Source organism: Oculina patagonica, chromosome 14 (assembly GCF_052425735.1).
Source record: "Oculina patagonica isolate OP01 chromosome 14, crgOcupat, whole genome shotgun sequence".
In the NCBI taxonomy this organism is placed as follows: Eukaryota; Metazoa; Cnidaria; class Anthozoa; order Scleractinia; family Oculinidae; genus Oculina; species Oculina patagonica.
Window position 1 is genome coordinate 14,829,527 of NC_135771.1, and position 17,130 is coordinate 14,846,656.

General features: G+C 39.0%; 1 long non-coding RNA gene across 1 annotated transcript in view; it reads right to left on the minus strand.

Annotated features, from left to right (window-relative positions):
• Positions 1 to 535: 535 nt before the first annotated feature.
• LOC144638056 (uncharacterized) overlaps positions 536 to 17,130 on the minus strand; it is a 72,932-nt gene continuing 56,337 nt past the window's right edge. Inside the window, exon 2 of the long non-coding RNA XR_013567877.1 lies at positions 536 to 753. This is a non-coding gene — a long non-coding RNA (uncharacterized LOC144638056). The remainder of the gene's footprint in view (positions 754 to 17,130) is intronic.

Consider the following 17,130-nt stretch of genomic DNA (forward strand, 5'->3'; position numbering starts at 1 on the left):
AGGTAGGTGAATGATCATTAATATTTTCTTATATTCAAAGATTTTTCCTGGAGTTGTAATTATTTTCCACGATTGTTACATCCATAAACGTGTGCAAAAGGCAAGGTAGACAACCTGGATTTTTGGTAGACTGACTTTTTTAGATGTTTGATGATCATGACGCGGCAATACTATGCGTACCAAACCAACTGTTCCACGAACAACCAAAATTTCTTTATAGATGGTCGGTTCTTCTCTTTTCCTGGGCTAAGTTCTGTTCATGTGATACATCTTGGCGCACTGTGTATAATTTGCGCTGACGAAATGCCGAAGGCGAAAATGATCGAATCTGGAATGTTCAATTCTGGTGGATTAACCGAACTTCGATCCGCTGTGCATCTAAAATGCATGCTGATATCAGCTGCTGTTGTTAAGCAACAATAATAGAGATAATAGAGAATTTCTGTCATTCACACTGACAAGGTTGTAAACCTCATGTCAGCAGGACATGCAACTGTGTATAAGAAATTACTTAGACAGTTTGGCAATGGGAGAATTTGTGTGTTTTTTTATTTATACTATGGCAAGTGCAATTGTGAACCACATTGAATCTTAAGGAATGCTTAACACAAAGTTCAAGCACAATTCCTCACTTGGAAATCACCAATTTGCTTGTTGAAATACTTTTACAATGTCAATGTTTACCTTGTGGCCAGTAATAGAAAAGACAAAACTTCTAATGAGGCCATGCAATAATTTCTGAAAATTTCCCAGCTCAGGCTTGATGGGCCACTGGGCTCAAACACAGACTTGATGACATGATGCTGTAACCCCTATTGCAATCATGATACAAAGTGATCATGTACTTCTCACAACAGATGGTATCTTAGACTTTGCATGTCAATTTGTTCCATTATTGAAAAGAAAATAACTATTTGGTGATGGCTTTTCACCAGTTTATTGTATGCTGTTATATTTCAGCACACTGATCATAGCTGAATTTCATTTTTGCAGGTTTTCGGCAGTTGGCTAAAGGACAACAAATAGATACCAGTGTTTATCTACTGCAAAATGAAAATAAATTGGAAATTCTCCTTTTCTCATTCTGTCTGCTGATCATTTTGTGTTTTGTACAAGTGACTGGGGATGTTCTTTCCAGCCCACACCTTTTGACGGCCTCGTGCAAAGCTCAGTGTGTTGCATTACAATATATTTCTGTGTCATAATATGTTTTTGTGAATCTGTAAATGAATTCAAAACACTATGTGTCTTGTAAAAATGACCATGCAGTAGGACAACACAACACATCATTGGTAAGCAGTTTGTTATTTATGGCAGGCATCCAGTTTTATTTTTTTCACTGTGATATGAATTCGGAATGAATGCATGCAGTTGGGGAAAGACATACAGAAAATCAATATTCACAACATTGCAAAGTTGTCTTTATTTCAATGTCCATCCTAACACTCCGTGGATGTTGCAAAAAGGGTTAATCAGTACAATTAGACACCCCTGGAGAACCGTACTTTATAATTTACAGTACAGCTTTGATAGCACATGTTAAATTTAAATTTTTCTTTTTATGCAATACCATGTGTTCGAAGAAAAAGTGATTTTCAGGGACAATGATGAACACTGTATTATACTGAATAGCATCTTGGAAATGCTACAAATATTCAGTGTGGCCTACAAAAATTGTTTGGCTCAAAAGCAAAACAAAACTCACCATTCATATTACTATCTAACAACCTACAAATGCCAGAAAAAACTGTTTTTAAGTCAAGAGATAGATGTACTTGGGAACTTTGTTAACGAGAGTTGGACAATGCATAAATATGACTCAACAATTTACGAACGTATGATCGATCGGATAACAAACCAAGCCAATATATATCTGCTAATGTTACGCAACGCATAGGTTCCATCCTGTCAAATGAAACCAATCCCGCAGCTGTAGTGGAAAATACAGCATATTATGACTTACCCTACTATTCGACTGCATTTCAATAAAACAATTTGATTTTCGAAATGTGCTATTTCGATCGAAGCTATTGATCACCGTGCAAGCTCCTTGCTCCCACAGCCGTCCTTTGCGTTGCGTCGTGTGTAAATGTAGATTCGAATACTGGCCTTGCTTGAAAGATTCCTTCTAGAAAGAAACAAACATTCGTATTCTTCTAATACACGTCCATAAGTTCGCATTACAACTCGAAAACCATCGCTCTGTCTGCGTGTTTTTATACACGATCGGTGAACCAAAAGGCGGCTTCCCATTTGTTGAAAGGACAGTTGGCCCTGTCCAAATATATTGGGATTATCTGGTCTGGTAACACAATAAAGCATTTGTTTCTGTCCTTTCGTCCGCCATTTTGAACTCTTATACGGATTACCGCTGTACACTCGTTCCCAGACTCCGGTTCCCGGTTCCCGGTCGTTCCCGGTTACTGGTTCCCCGTTACCACTTTTAGTAGCATCCCCCTTGCAAGTCAGGACATGTTTGTCTCAGTGGCTTTCCATCAGATTTCAGAAATCCTATAGATGACACAGCTCCAAAAATAAATAACGCTAAAAAGTCGAATATTTCACACTTAACATGCTAAGTTTAGACCAGAGGATTTGTTTAGTTTCCGTTTGTAGAGCAGGAGGGCATTTTGCGTACGCATGCGTCGATATGGGCTAGTGCGCACGACAGAGAAGTTCTGCTATCGATTGTTAACATATTTTTTACAATTTATGGCCTAATTTTCAGCTCAAAATAAAAGGTGTTTTAAGTTTTATTTGCTGTATACGATACTAAGAGTCCTTGCTTTATCTTCTGACAACAACAAGCATACTTTGGTGTCGGCGTGCCGTTTATCTGATCGACTTTGGCTATGTGTATTAAACATTGCGCGTGGACATTATGGCGACCGAATGTCGAGAACCTAAATACCTTGCCCATGTTTTTAATAGCTGGGAGATCTAAACGGACAAAGCGCTACGGCTACTTAGTACAAAACTATAAAACAGCAGTTTTAACTATACGATGTTATAATCAAGTATCCCAGGTTTGAGCGAGTGGTCATGATTTTGTTCAGATTTTTCATAAAATTGCAATTTCATCGTTCTCACGATGCAAAAATCTCAAAATCTAACCTTGATCTCCAGCGTCTACCGATGATATATGGAGCCTGAAGTACTCGAACTATCGTCTAATGCTGCGAAGGTAGCGTTAAAAAATGGTCTATTGTGGTAATTTTTAGCTTTCTTTAACGTACGTTCTCGCTGGTTTATTCTAACAAAGAAACTATCGTTTGTGATTATTTCCTTAAACTTAAGCATTGGTCAAAATAACTTCACATTTCGATGTATCACAATTATTCCGTTGAACAAGAAAAGAATTACTGAGATCGGTCTTAATTTTAAAGTGTTATGGTAATTATTTGCTGGTAGACTATTTGTTTACATTTTACTATGTTAATTAGTACATTTTTGGCTCCTTTATCAAAATCTAGCCTTGATCACCAGTCAAAAAATAGCATGAAACGAACAAGCGATATATATATATTTCAGAAACATTCTAATAACTGCTGCATAAAATGTCTTAAGAAATAATTTTTAACTATAAACAATGTTATTTTCAAATTTTCAGTCAACGTTTGTTTCTTAAAGATTGATGTTCGTTCTGTTATAACGACTGTTTTACTTCTGTGTCGCCTAAATGTGATTTAAAGAACTGCAGTTCTTGTTCCAGGAAACCCTGTTTGCCAGTCGAGGGCAAGTTGGATTTGCTTTAGAGTCATCAGTGGGCTGCATTATCATGTGCAGAACACCCAAACATGTCTTTCCCCTCAGGGAAAACCCTTTTCTATGGTGGCCGTCCCTTTAGGCAAAAAATCTCCCGACAAGCTATAATATTGCTCGCACTCTGCCTGTATTACAGCAATTGATTTGATGTGAAGTTTTGATACTAATATATCACACTCCAGCACACGAATAAATGTTTTCCTCTTTATACGGCCTGTTTGATTTTTGTCGGTGAAGGCTTTCCTACCTGTCCCACATATTTTCCCATTATTTGCAACAACGATCCCGAAGCAGGCCAGAAAATCTGCTTTATAAGAGACTTGCCACACACAAAACACTTTTTCTTAGCGAAATTTACGTCTATATTAAATTATGTGACGATAAACAGTACCAAAAACAAAGTTTGAATCTTCCGCGCCATTTTTATTCCCAAGATCACGCGGTCTTTGTACAGCGGTTGCACGCATGCGCCCGCAAAATGCCCTCCTGCTCGTTTGTAGCAGATTTAAACCTTTCAGAGCATTGCGTGATTCTTGCCGATCAGTGCCTTGTGAAAGTAAAAATTTGTTAACGCCAGCACATTCCAGGACACAAACGTAATGTGAATAAATGTAAATTCTTGCCCGCTATAGCGTATTTATTTAAAGCGTGAAATTTTAGGATTTTCTTCGATTCAAACGCTTCAAAATACTTCACACTGAATTTTGTAAGTAAAGATTAATGGATTTGCAAAGATTTGAAAGGTAGCTGATAATAGCTTTGAAAAATTACGTGACTCGAGGTCTAGCCGATCGAAAGTGAAACTTGTCATGTCAGCACATTCTTTTACACCAACGTAATGGTATTTATTCACAGATTCTGTCCCGCTGAAATATATTATTCTTTAGACGCATGAAAATTTAGAATTTCCTTTGAATAAAACGCTTCAAAATCGAATATTTCACACTAAACATTCTTTGTAAAGACAAAAAATAAGAAAATGTTTCCATTTGTTACTGATTTGTAGCTTCTAAACGTCGCGTGACATGAGCTTGACCGAGTGGAGGTTTGGTACAGGTCACCGACAAAACGAAAAATAATAAACCCCGTGCAGAGCAAGAACGCGCAGCGCAGTAATAATAAAATAATAATAATAATAACAAGAGCTCTTAGAGCTTACAACTGCGCTGGTCTCGTGAGCACTTTAGGGGAGCCATGTGGGGGGAACAAAAAATGCACCCCCCCCCCCTTATCCCTCTTTACCTGCGTCGAGCAATGTTGCGACTGACAAACAAGATGGTAGGAAAACACCTTGCGTGACATTTCATGGTTGACTAGTTCCATCCGAAATTAAATATTTTTCTTATATGCTAATGCTGGCCAAATTTAATAGCCGTTATGCATGTTTAAGTCAGACGTGCTTGTTTACCACCAAGCCCCGCTGAAATGAAACGCAAATTTATCACGAATGAATCCCAAGCAGCAAGTAAAAAGGAATACCCACGTGAAAACTGGAAGATGGCAGAACTAAGAATATCGTGTAACGAGGCTTGGTGGTGAATTTTGAGCATATGACGTTATCACGCATTAGGCCTATTCCCACGATCCTGATCCGTGAAACAAAAAAATCTTTTAAATCAGCATCCAGTGCTGTCTTGAATTACCGTTTAAAGATTGAATAACCAGCTCCGAAAATGGAATATTGGAGCAAATAATTAAATCAAATTTGAGAAGAACACTAGACCTGTGTTTTGCTGAATGGGAATTCCCCGGAGAATTAATTTAGCAATGACGTAACCCTTGCAAGTCAGGGCATGTTTGTCTCAGTGGTTTTCCATCAGATTTCAGAAATCCTCTAGATGACACAGCTCCAAAAATAAATAACTCTAAAACGTCGAACGGTTCACACTTAACATGCTAAGTTTAGACCAGAGGATTTGTTTAGTTTCCGTTTGTGGCAGATTTAAACCTTTCAGAGCATTGCGTGATTCTTGCCGATCAGTGCCTTGTGAAAGTAAAAATTTGCTAACGCCAGCACATTCCAGGACACAAACGTAATGTAAATAAATGTAAATTCTTGCCCGCTAAAGCGTATCTTATTTAAAGCGTGAAATTTTAGTATTTTCTTCGATTCAAACGCTTCAAAATACTTCACACTGAATTTTGTACTGAAGTAAAGATTAATGGCTTCGCAAAGATTTGAAAGGTAGCTGATAATAGCTTTGAAAAATTACGTGACTCGAGGTCTAGCCGATCGAAAGTGAAACTTGTCATGTCAGCACATTCTTTTACACCAACGTAATGGTATTTATTCACAGATTCTGGCCCGCTGAAATATATTCTTCTCTCGACGCATAGAAAATTTAGAATTTTCTTTGAATAAAACGCTTCAAAATTGTATATTTCACACTAAACATTTTTTGTAAAGACAAAAAATAAGAAAATTTATCCATTTGTTACTAATTTGTAGCTTCTAAACATCGCGTGACATTAAGCATGACCGAGTGGAAGTTTGGGACAGGTCACCGACAAAACGAAAAATAATAATAAACCCCGTGCAGAGCAAGAACTGCGCAGCGCAGTTAATAAACCCCGTGCAGAGCAAGAACTGCGCAGCGCAGTTAATAATAATAATAATAATAATAATAACAAGAGCTCTTAGAGCTTACAACTGCGCTGGTCTCGTGAGCACTTTAGGGGAGCCATGTGGGGGGAACAAAAAATTCACCCCCCTCCCCTTATCCGACTTATCCCCTTTACCTGCGTCGAACAATGTTGCGACTGACAAACAAGATGGTAAGAAAACACCTTGCGTGACATTTCATGGTTGACTAGTTCCATCCGAAATTAAACATTTTTCTTATATGCTAATGGTGGCCAAATTTAATTCCCACGATCTTGATCCGTGAAACAAAAAAATCTTTTAAATCAGCATCCAGTGCTGTCTTGAATTACCGTTTAAAGATTGAATAACCAGCTCCGAAAATGGAATATTGGAGCAAATAATTAAATCAAATTTGAGAAGAACACTAGACCTGTGTTTTGCTGAATGGGAATTCCCCGGGGAATTAATTTACCAATGACGTAACCCTTGCAAGTCAGGGCATGTTTGTCTCAGTGGTTTTCCATCAGATTTCAGAAATCCTATTGATGACACAGCTCCAAAAATAAATAACGCTAAAAATCCATATATTTCACACTTAACATGCTAAGTTTAGACCAGAGGATTTGTTTAGTTTCCGTTTGTAGCAGATTTAAACCTTTCAGAGCATTGCGTGATTCTTGCCGATCAGTGCCTTGTGAAAGTAAAAATTTGTTAACGCCAGCACATTCCAGGACACAAACGTAATGTAAATAAATGTAAATTCTTGCCCGCTAAAGCGTCTTTATTTAAAGCGTGAAATTTTAGTATTTTCTTCGATTCAAACGCTTCAAAATACTTCACACTGAATGTTGTACTGAAGTAAAGATTAATGGATTCGCAAAGATTTGAAAAGTAGCTGATAATAGCTTTGAAAAATTACGTGACTCGAGGTCTAGCCGATCGAAAGTGAAACTTGTCATGTCAGCACATTCTTTTACACCAACGTAATGGTATTTATTCACATATTCTGGCCCGCTGAAATATATTTTTCTTTCGACGCATGAAAATTTAGAATTTCCTTTGAATAAAACGCTTCAAAATCGAATATTTTACACTAAACATTCTTTGTAAAGACAAAAAATAAGAAAATGTTTCCATTTGTTACTGATTTGTAGCTTCTAAACGTCGCGTGACATGAGCCTGACCGAGTGGAGGTTTGGTGCAGGTCACCGACAAAACGAAAAATAATATGCACAGAGAGCTCTTAGAGCTTACAACTGCGCTGGTCCCGTGAGCACTTTAGGGGAGCCATGTGGGGGGAACAAAAAATGCACCCCCCTCCCCTTATCCGACTTATCCCCTTAACCTGCGTCGAGCAATGTAGCGACTGACAAACAAGATGGTAAGAAAACACCTTGCGTGACATTTCATGGTTGACTAGTTCCATCCGAAAAATTTTTTCTTATATGCTAATGATGGCCAAATTAATTCCCACGATACTGATCCGTGAAACAAAAAAATCTTTTAAATCAGCATGCAGTGTTGTCTTGAATTACCGTTTAAAGATTGAATAACCAGCTCCGAAAATGGAATATTGGAGCAGATAATTAAATCAAATTTAAGAAGAACACTAGACCTGTGTTTTGCTGAATGGGAATTCCCCGGGGAATTAATTTACCAATGACGTAACCCTTGCAAGTCAGGGCATGTTTGTCTCAGTGATTTTCCATCAGATTTCAGAAATCCTCTAGATGACACAGCCAAAAAAAATAACGCTAAAAAGTCGAATATTTCACACTTAACATGCTAAGTTTAGACCAGAGGATTTGTTTAGTTTCCGTTTGTAGCAGATTTAAACCTTTCAGAGCATTGCGTGATTCTTGCCGATCAGTGCCTTGTGAAAGTAAAAATTTGTTAACGCCAGCACATTCCAGGGCACAAACGTAATGTAAATAAATGTAAATTCTTGCCCGCTAAAGCGTATTTATTTAAAGCGTGAAATTTTAGTATTTTCTTCGATTCAAAGCTTCAAAATACTTCACACTGAATTTGTAAGTAAAGATTAATGGATTCGCAGAGATTTGAAAGGTAGAAGATAATAGCTTTGAAAAATTATGTGACTCGAGGTCTAGCCGATCGAAAGTGAAACTTGTCATGTCAGCACATTCTTTTACACCAACGTAATGGTATTTATTCACAGATTCTGGCCCGCTGAAATATATTTTTCTTTCGACGCATGAAAATTTAGAATTTCCTTTGAATAAAACGCTTCAAAATCGAATATTTCACACTAAACATTCTTTGTAAAGACGAAAATAAGAAAATGTTTCCATTTGTTACTGATTTGTAGCTTCTAAACATCGCGTGACATGAGCCTGACCGAGTGGAGGTTTGGTGCAGGTCACCGACAAAACGAAAAATAATAATAATAAACCCCGTGCAGAGCAAGAACTGCGCAGCGCAGTTAACAAGAGCTCTTAGAGCTTACAACTGCGCTGGTCTCGTGAGCACTTTAGGGGAGCCATGTGGGGGGAACAAAAAATGCGCCCCTCCCACTTATCCCCTTCACCTGCGTCGAACAATGTTGCGACTGACAAACAAGATGGTAAGAAAACACCTTGCGTGACATTTCATGGTTGACTAGTTCCATCCGAATTAAATATTTTTCTTATATGCTAATGGTGGCCAAATTTAATTCCCACGATCCTGATCCGTGAAACAAAAAAATCTTTTAAATCAGCATCCAGTGTTGTATTGAATTACCGTTTAAAGATTGAATAACCAGCTCCGAAAATGGAATATTGGAGCAAATAATTAAATCAAATTTGAGAAGAACACAAGACCTGTGTTTTGCTGAATGGGAATTCCCCGGGAAATTAATTTATCAATGATGTAACCCTTGCAAGTCAGGGCATGTTTGTCTCAGTGGTTTTCCATCAGATTTCAGAAATCCTCTAGATGACACAGCTCCAAAAATAAATAACGCTAAAAAGTCGAACATTTTACACCTAACATGCTAAGTTTAGTCCAGAGGATTTGTTTAGTTTCCGTTTGTAGCAGATTTAAACCTTTCAGAGCATTGCGTGATTCTTGCCGATCAGTGCCTTGTGAAAGTAAAAATTTGCTAACGCCAGCACATTCCAGGACACAAACGTAAAGTAAATAAATGTAAATTCTTGCCCGCTAAAGCGTATTTTTTAAAGCGTGAAATTTTAGGATTTTCTTTTATTCAAACGCTTCAAAATACTTCACACTGAATTTTGTAAGTAAAGATTAATGGATTCGCAAAGATTTGAAAGGTAGCTGATAATAGCTTTGAAAAATTAAGTGACTCGAGGTCTAGCCGATCGAAAGTGAAACTTGTCATGTCAGCACATTCTTTTACACCAACGTAATGGTATTTATTCACAGATTCTGGCCCGCTGAAATATATTCTTCTCTCGACGCATGAAAATTTAGAATTTCCTTTGAATAAAACGCTTCAAAATCGAATATTTCACACTAAACATTCTTTGTAAAGACAAAAAATAAGAAAATGTTTCCATTTGTTACTGATTTGTAGCTTCTAAACATCGCGTGACATGGGCCTGACCGAGTGGAGGTTTGGTACAGGTCACTGACAAAACGAAAAATAATAAACCCCGTGCAGAGCAAGAACTGCGCAGCGCAGTTAATAATAATAATAAACCCCGTGCAGAGCAAGAACTGCGCAGCGCAGTATAATAATAAACCCCGTGCAGAGCAAGAACTGCGCAGCGCAGTTAACAAGAGCTCTTAGAGCTTATAACTGCGCTGGTCTCGTGAGCACTTTAGGGAAGCCATGTGGGGGGAACAAAAAATGCACCCTCCTCCCCTTATCCCCTTTACCTGCGTCGAACAATGTTGCGACTGACAAACAAGATGGTAAGAAAACACCTTGCGTGACATTTCATGGTTGACTAGTTCCATCCGAAATTAAACATTTTTCTTATATGCTTATGGTGGCCAAATTTAATTCCCACGATCCTGATCCGTGAAACAAAAAAAATCTTTTAAATCAGCATCCAGTGTTGTATTGAATTACCGTTGAAAGATTGAATAACCAGCTCCGAAAATGGAATATTGGAGCAAATAATTAAATCAAATTTGAGAAGAACACTAGACCTGTGTTTTGCTGAATGGGAATTCCCCGGGGAATTAATTTACCAATGACGTAACCCTTGCAAGTTAGGGCATGTTTGTCTCAGTGGTTTTCCATCAGATTTCAGAAATCCTCTAGATGACACAGCTCCAAAAATAAATAACGCTAAAAAGTCGAACATTTCACACTTAACATGCTAAGTTTAGACCAGAGGATTTGTTTAGTTTTCATTTGTAGCAGATTTAAACCTTTCAGAGCATTGTGTGATTGTTGCCGATCGGTGCCTTGTGAAAGTAGAAATTTGTTAACGCCAGCAAATTCCAGGACACAGACGTAATGTAAATAAAATAAATGTAAGTTCTTTCCCGCTATAGCGAATTTTTCTTTAAAGCATCAAATCTTAGTTTTTTCTTTGATTCAAACGCTTCAAAATACTTCACACTGAATTTTTTAAGTAAAGACCAAAGGATTCGCAAAGATTTCAAAGGTGGCTGGATAGCTTTGAAAAATTACGTGATTCGAGGTCTAGCCGATCGAAAGTAAAACTTGTCATGTCAGCACATTCTTTTTCACCAACGTAATGGTATTTATTCATAGATTCTGGCCCGCTAAATTATATTTCTCTTTGAAAGCGTGGAAATTTAGTATTTTCCATGAACCAAACGCTTCAAAATCGAATAGTTCACACTAAACAGTCTTTGTAAAGACAAAAAAGGAGAAAAAGATCAGAGAATACGCAAAGTTGTCAAAGTGAGAGTTATCATGTCAGCTAGCACATTCTTTGACAACAACGTAATGGTATTGGGAATTTCCCTAGCATACCGAATGACGTAAGCGTTACAAGTCAGGGCATGTTTGTGAAGGGAATTTTTCTTCATATCTCTAAAATCCTTTCAATGGTACAGCCAAAAAAAAGATAACACTTAAGAGAGAAATACTTCACAATATATTTGTTAAGTAAAGACCAAAGGATTCCCTTTACATTACGTGACTCGATGTCTAGCCGATCGAAAGTGAAACTTGTCATGTCAGCACATTCTGTAACACCAACGTAATGGTATTTATTCACAGATTCTGGCCCGCTGAAATATATTTTTCTTTCGAGGCATGAAAATTTAGAATTTTGTTTGAATAAAACGCTTCAAAATCGGACATCTCACGCTAAACATGCTTATTAAGACCAAAGCATTTGAAAATTTCCCATTAGTAAGTGTTTTCTAGCTTTTAAACCTTGCGTGACCCCAGCCTGGCCGAGCGGGGGTATCAGTCTGGTCACTGAGAAAAAAAAAAAAAAAAAAAAAAAAAAAAGGACGTGCAGAGCAAGAACTGCGCAGCGCAGTTAATAAACCCCGTGCAGAGCAAGAACTGCGCAGAGCAGTTAATAAAGGAATTGGAAGATTCTGACAAGAGCGTTCCAGTTCATTGGGTCGGAAACAAGTTCAATTCAAGGCGTCCAAAACCGCCGCGTCCTAAATTACCGTTCAACTGTTCGAAGTGTGGCACTAAGCATCTACCAAAGTCATGTCCTGCGTTTGGAAAGCTTTGTCTCGTCTGTAAAGGAAAAGATCACTTCGCCAGAGTTTGTCCGCAAATGAAATCTCCCGTACACGTAGTCACTCCGAGCGATCAAGGCGCCATTGGTGGAGTCGAATTAGAAGTTCAATCAGATAATGGAGGTCAAGAATTATTTATCGGAACAGTGACTAGTGCACCGCCTGTCGAAGACTCGGCTTGGTTTACGAATTTACGTGTCGGCGGAACACCGATTAAATTCAAACTGGACACAGGAGCCGAAGCGAATGTGTTGCCACCCAGTGGAAACCAGCGTCATTCTCTCATCTTATGGAGACTTCAAGGTTAAACCTGAAGGAACACTAAACTTACACTGTGAAGCTCGTGGAATGAAACAAACAAAACCTGCCATTTTTTTGTCGCCGCTGTTGAGTCACCACCGATTTTGGGACTTTCAGCTTGCCAAAAATTAAATTTGGTCAGAAGAGTAGAGAGTGTTGCCCAGGCCCCAGTCACAAAGGAAGAAATTTTAGATGAGTTTCCTGACGTCTTTACTGGACTGGGCTGTATGGAAGGCAGTTATCACATTGAATTGGATGATACAGTTGAGCCTGTCATTCACCCACCACGGCAAGTGCCATATAGTCTGCTTGAGAAGCTGAAAGAAAAACTCCAGGAGCTAGAAGAGAAAGATGTTATTCAGAAAGTGGACAGACCCACTCCGTGGGTTAACAGTCTCGTCATTGTAGAGAAACGTGATGGGTCCCTGCGCCTGTGTTTAGATCCCAGAGATCTTAACAAGGCAATTCGCCGAGGCAAATTTCCCTTTCGTAAACGGTCGTTGCCATTTGAAACGGTCGATGCCATTTCTCAGAACGGTCGTTGCCATTTGAAACGGTCGATGCCATTTATACTTTAGACCAAATCGCATGAAAGGTTCTTTCAAACTTCTTGAGAGTGTCAGATGTTTGTTTAGAAATGTCAAGCGATTCCAAAAATTATTTTGGTTTTCTAGTTGCGAAATATCCGAGCTTCGGTATACCATAAGATCGCTATGTTCTCGACACTTGTAAAAAATTTGGCTCAGCCCGGAAGTAAGAAATATTGAAACAGAAAACTGCAGAAAACCTCACGCAAACGAATGAATGGATGAATATCTCCATTTACTTTAGTAATCTAATAAGAATATTCTATGCCTGTTTAGAAATGCCAAGCGCTTCTTAAAATTATTTTGGTTTCGAAGTGGACGAATTCAGGGCGAATTCTTCGAGCTTGTGCATACCGGCATGCCGAATGTCGAGAACGTAGCGATTTAATAGTATGCACAAGCTCGAAGAATTCGTCCACTTCGAAACCAAAATAATTTTAAGAAGCGCTTGGCATTTCTAAACAGGCATAGAATATTCTTATTAGATTACTAAAGTAAATGGAGATATTCATCCATTCATTCGTTTGCGTGAGGTTTTCTGCAGTTTTCTGTTTCAATATTTCTTACTTCCGGGCTGAGCCAAATTTTTTACAAGTGTCGAGAACATAGCGATCTTATGGTATACCGAAGCTCGGATATTTCGTCAACTAGAAAACCAAAATAATTTTTGGAATCGCTTGACATTTCTAAACAAACATCTGATACTCTCAAGAAGTTTAAAAGATCCTTTCATGCGATTTGGTCCAAAGTATAAATGGCATCGACCGTTTCATATGGCAACGACCGTTCTGAGAAATGGCATCGACCGTTTCAAATGGCAACGACCGTTTACGAAAGGGAAATTTGCTTCGCCGAGAGCACCACAGGATTCCAACTGCAGAAGATATAGCAAGTCGTCTAAGTGGCAAGAAAGTTTTCTCCATAGTGGATGAAAAGGATGGCTTCTGGCAAGTGTGTCTAGATGATGAAAGTTCTCACCTCTGCACGTTCAACACTCCGTATGGCCGTTATCGCTTTAAAAGAATGCCATTTGGTATAAGTTCAGCACCAGAGGTTTTTCAGAAAAAGAATGAATCCATATTTGGAGACATTGATGGTGTGGAAGTCATATTTGATGACATAATTATCGCTGCTAAAGATGAGTGTGAGCATGATGCAATCATGAGAAAGCTTTTGCTAAGGGCACGAGAAGCGAAAGTTAAGTTCAATCCAGCAAAGCTCCAGTACAAAGTCAGTGAAGTCAAGTACATGGGGAACATTGTGTCTGAATCAGGATTGAAGCCAGATGTTGAGAAAGTGCGAGCCATAATTCAAATGCCATTACCCCAGAACAAAGAAGAGCTGCGGAGATTCTTGGGAATAGTGAACTATTTTTCTCAGTTTATTCCTAATCAGTCAGAAGCTACTGCCCCCTTGCGAAGCCTGTTGAAGAAAGATGTAGTTTGGATCTGGTCACATGAGCACACACAGGCAGTGGAGCATCTAAAGGAGATCCTGTCAAGTCAGCCTGTTTTAAAGTTCTTTGATCCTTCCAAGCCAGTCAATTTACAAGTGGATGCCTCTAAGTCAGGTCTAGGAGCATGCATTCTCCAGGATGGCCACCCAATTGCCTACGCATCAAGATCTCTCACCCAAGCAGAAGTTAACTACGCCCAAATAGAGAAAGAATTTCTTGCAGTGGTATTTGGCTGCGAGAGATTCAATCATTATGTTTATGGTAGACCAGTAGATGTTATGTCAGACCATAAACCACTGGTATCAATCACAAAGAAGCCACTGGTTAATTCTTCTCCAAGGCTTCAACGCCTGCTTCTGAGACTTCAGAAGTATGAAGTCAACATCTCCTATGTTCCAGGCAAATACATGTATGTAGCAGATACACTCTCAAGAGCCTTTCTGAATGAGCAGCCTACAGATGATGATTTGAACGATGACATGGAGGTGATGGTCCATAGCCTCATTACAAATCTTCCCATGACCCAGGAGAAATTGTTGCAAATGAAGTCTGCAACAGCACAAGATGAAGACCTTCAGAAATTATGTAAAGTTGTTAAGAATGGTTGGCCTTCCCACAGAAGCCAACTGCCTGCATCAGTTGCCCATTACTGGAGTCTTCGTAGTGAAATTCATGAAGTAGAAGGCCTGTTGTTCCTTGGCCAGAGGCTCATAATCCCACAAGATATGAGACAAGATGTCCTGAATTGTATCCATGAGAGTCACCTTGGTATTGAAAAGTGTAAGTCAAGGGCCAGAGCTGTAGTCTATTGGCCAGGCATGTCTACTGCAATTTAGAGACTGGTGGCTAAATGCCCAGTATGTCTCAAGTATCAAAGAGAGAACCAGAAAGAGCCTCTCCTGCCTCATGAAGTCCCCCAGAGACCATGGCAGAAGCTTGGTGCAGACATATTTGAACTGAACACTAACTCTTATTAAGTTGTGGTTGACTACTACTCTAAGTATCCTGAACTTTGTCTTATGAAAGACAAGACAGCTAGCTCTGTTATAACTAGCATGAAATCAATCTATGCCAGACATGGTATTCCAGATGAAGTTGTTGCCGACAACATGCCCTTCTCAAGCAAGGCTTTCCGTAATTTTGCAAGTGAGTGGGGATTTGAAATCTCCACATCAAGTCCCAGATACCCACAGTCCAATGGGATGAGTGAAAGAGCAATCCAGACCATCAAGAATTTACTTAGAAAAGCTTGTGCAGACGGAAATGACCCCTACATTGCTCTACTGGAGTACAGGAACACACCTATCTCTGGACTTAAGGAGTCACCTGCTCAGCTGTTAATGAGTCGCATGTTGATGTCCAAACTACCTACTGTGGAGTCTCTCTTGAAACCTCAAGTGGTTGATAGCCCCCAACAGAAGCTGCAACAGCGGAGTGATAAGCAGAAGATGTACTATGATCGGAATGCTAAGCAGCTGCCAAGTATTAAGGAGGGTGAAACAGCTAGAATAAGAAAAGGAAAGACTTGGGAGCCTGCCATTGTTACTGCACAACATAGTGCTCCAAGATCCTACATAGTTGCAACACCTGATGGTACCACCTACCGACGAAACCGTCATCACCTGCTCCCAACAGTTGAGTCGCCTCCACTGATCGCAGGACCAGCTATTGATGGGCCAGGCGTGCCTGTAGTAGCCGAACCGCCAGTTGCCGTCCCACCACCTGATGCTGCCACGCCCTCCCTAAACTCATCCAGCCATTGCAGTCCTCAACAGACACAGCGTACTTCCAGCGGCCGGACTGTCAGATTACCAGCAAGATTCAGAGAGGACTATGTTATGAACTGAACTGTCCACACTCAGTAACCAGACATTGAATCAGACTGTTTTTGATTTTATTGACTGTGTTAGCCTTTGTATTTGCTTACTACTAGGCTGTGTTATTGTTGGTTATGGGCAAGTTCCAGTTAATAGTGACAACAGTGTGGAACAGACATTTCTAGTAATTTTCTGTGGATTGTTGTCACATAACTTGTTGACCTACCTTGTTTTTCTTTTGTTTTCTTTTTTTGTTTTCGGTTTTGTTTATTTATTTATTTTATTGGAAAGGAAGATGTCATGTTTAAGCTTGCATAAATTAGAATACATTATGTTGCACGTGACCAGTTGTGTTGTTGAATAAAGAATTCAAGATGTCGCTGTGTGCGTCCGAGTCTTAGTGACAAACATTACAACTATCAAGTAACCAGTGCCATCTCCAATCATTTACTAGCAAAAGCAAAGAATACAAAACTCTCTTTTGGAGATCACGCGAATTTAAATCTTGACATAGCCAATTTTTCGCTTGACGATAATACGAGTATAGATCTTTATAAGATAAAATCAAAACAATTTTATTGGCTCTTAATTAATAAAATGTACAATAATTTGCCGGCTGGTCCTACACGTTGGACTAAGTCAATAAATCCCATTAACTCGACGTGGAAAGAGATATTTTTGTCAGGTCGGAGGTCGTGTAAAGAAAATAAACTACGAGAATTTAATTTCAAATTTATTCACAGAATCATCGTAACTAGAAAAGAACTATACCGATTTAAAATCAAAGATGATGGTAATTGTATTTATTGTGGTGAAGCAGACTCCATTGATCACAGCTTTATAAATTGCCAGTTCACTCGGTCCTTCTATCAGAAGGTATTGCAGTGGTTTAACACAACTCACAATTCTACGTTCAGTCTTACCACTGAGGAATCTCTGTTTGGTATTCCAACCACATCCACTACACTT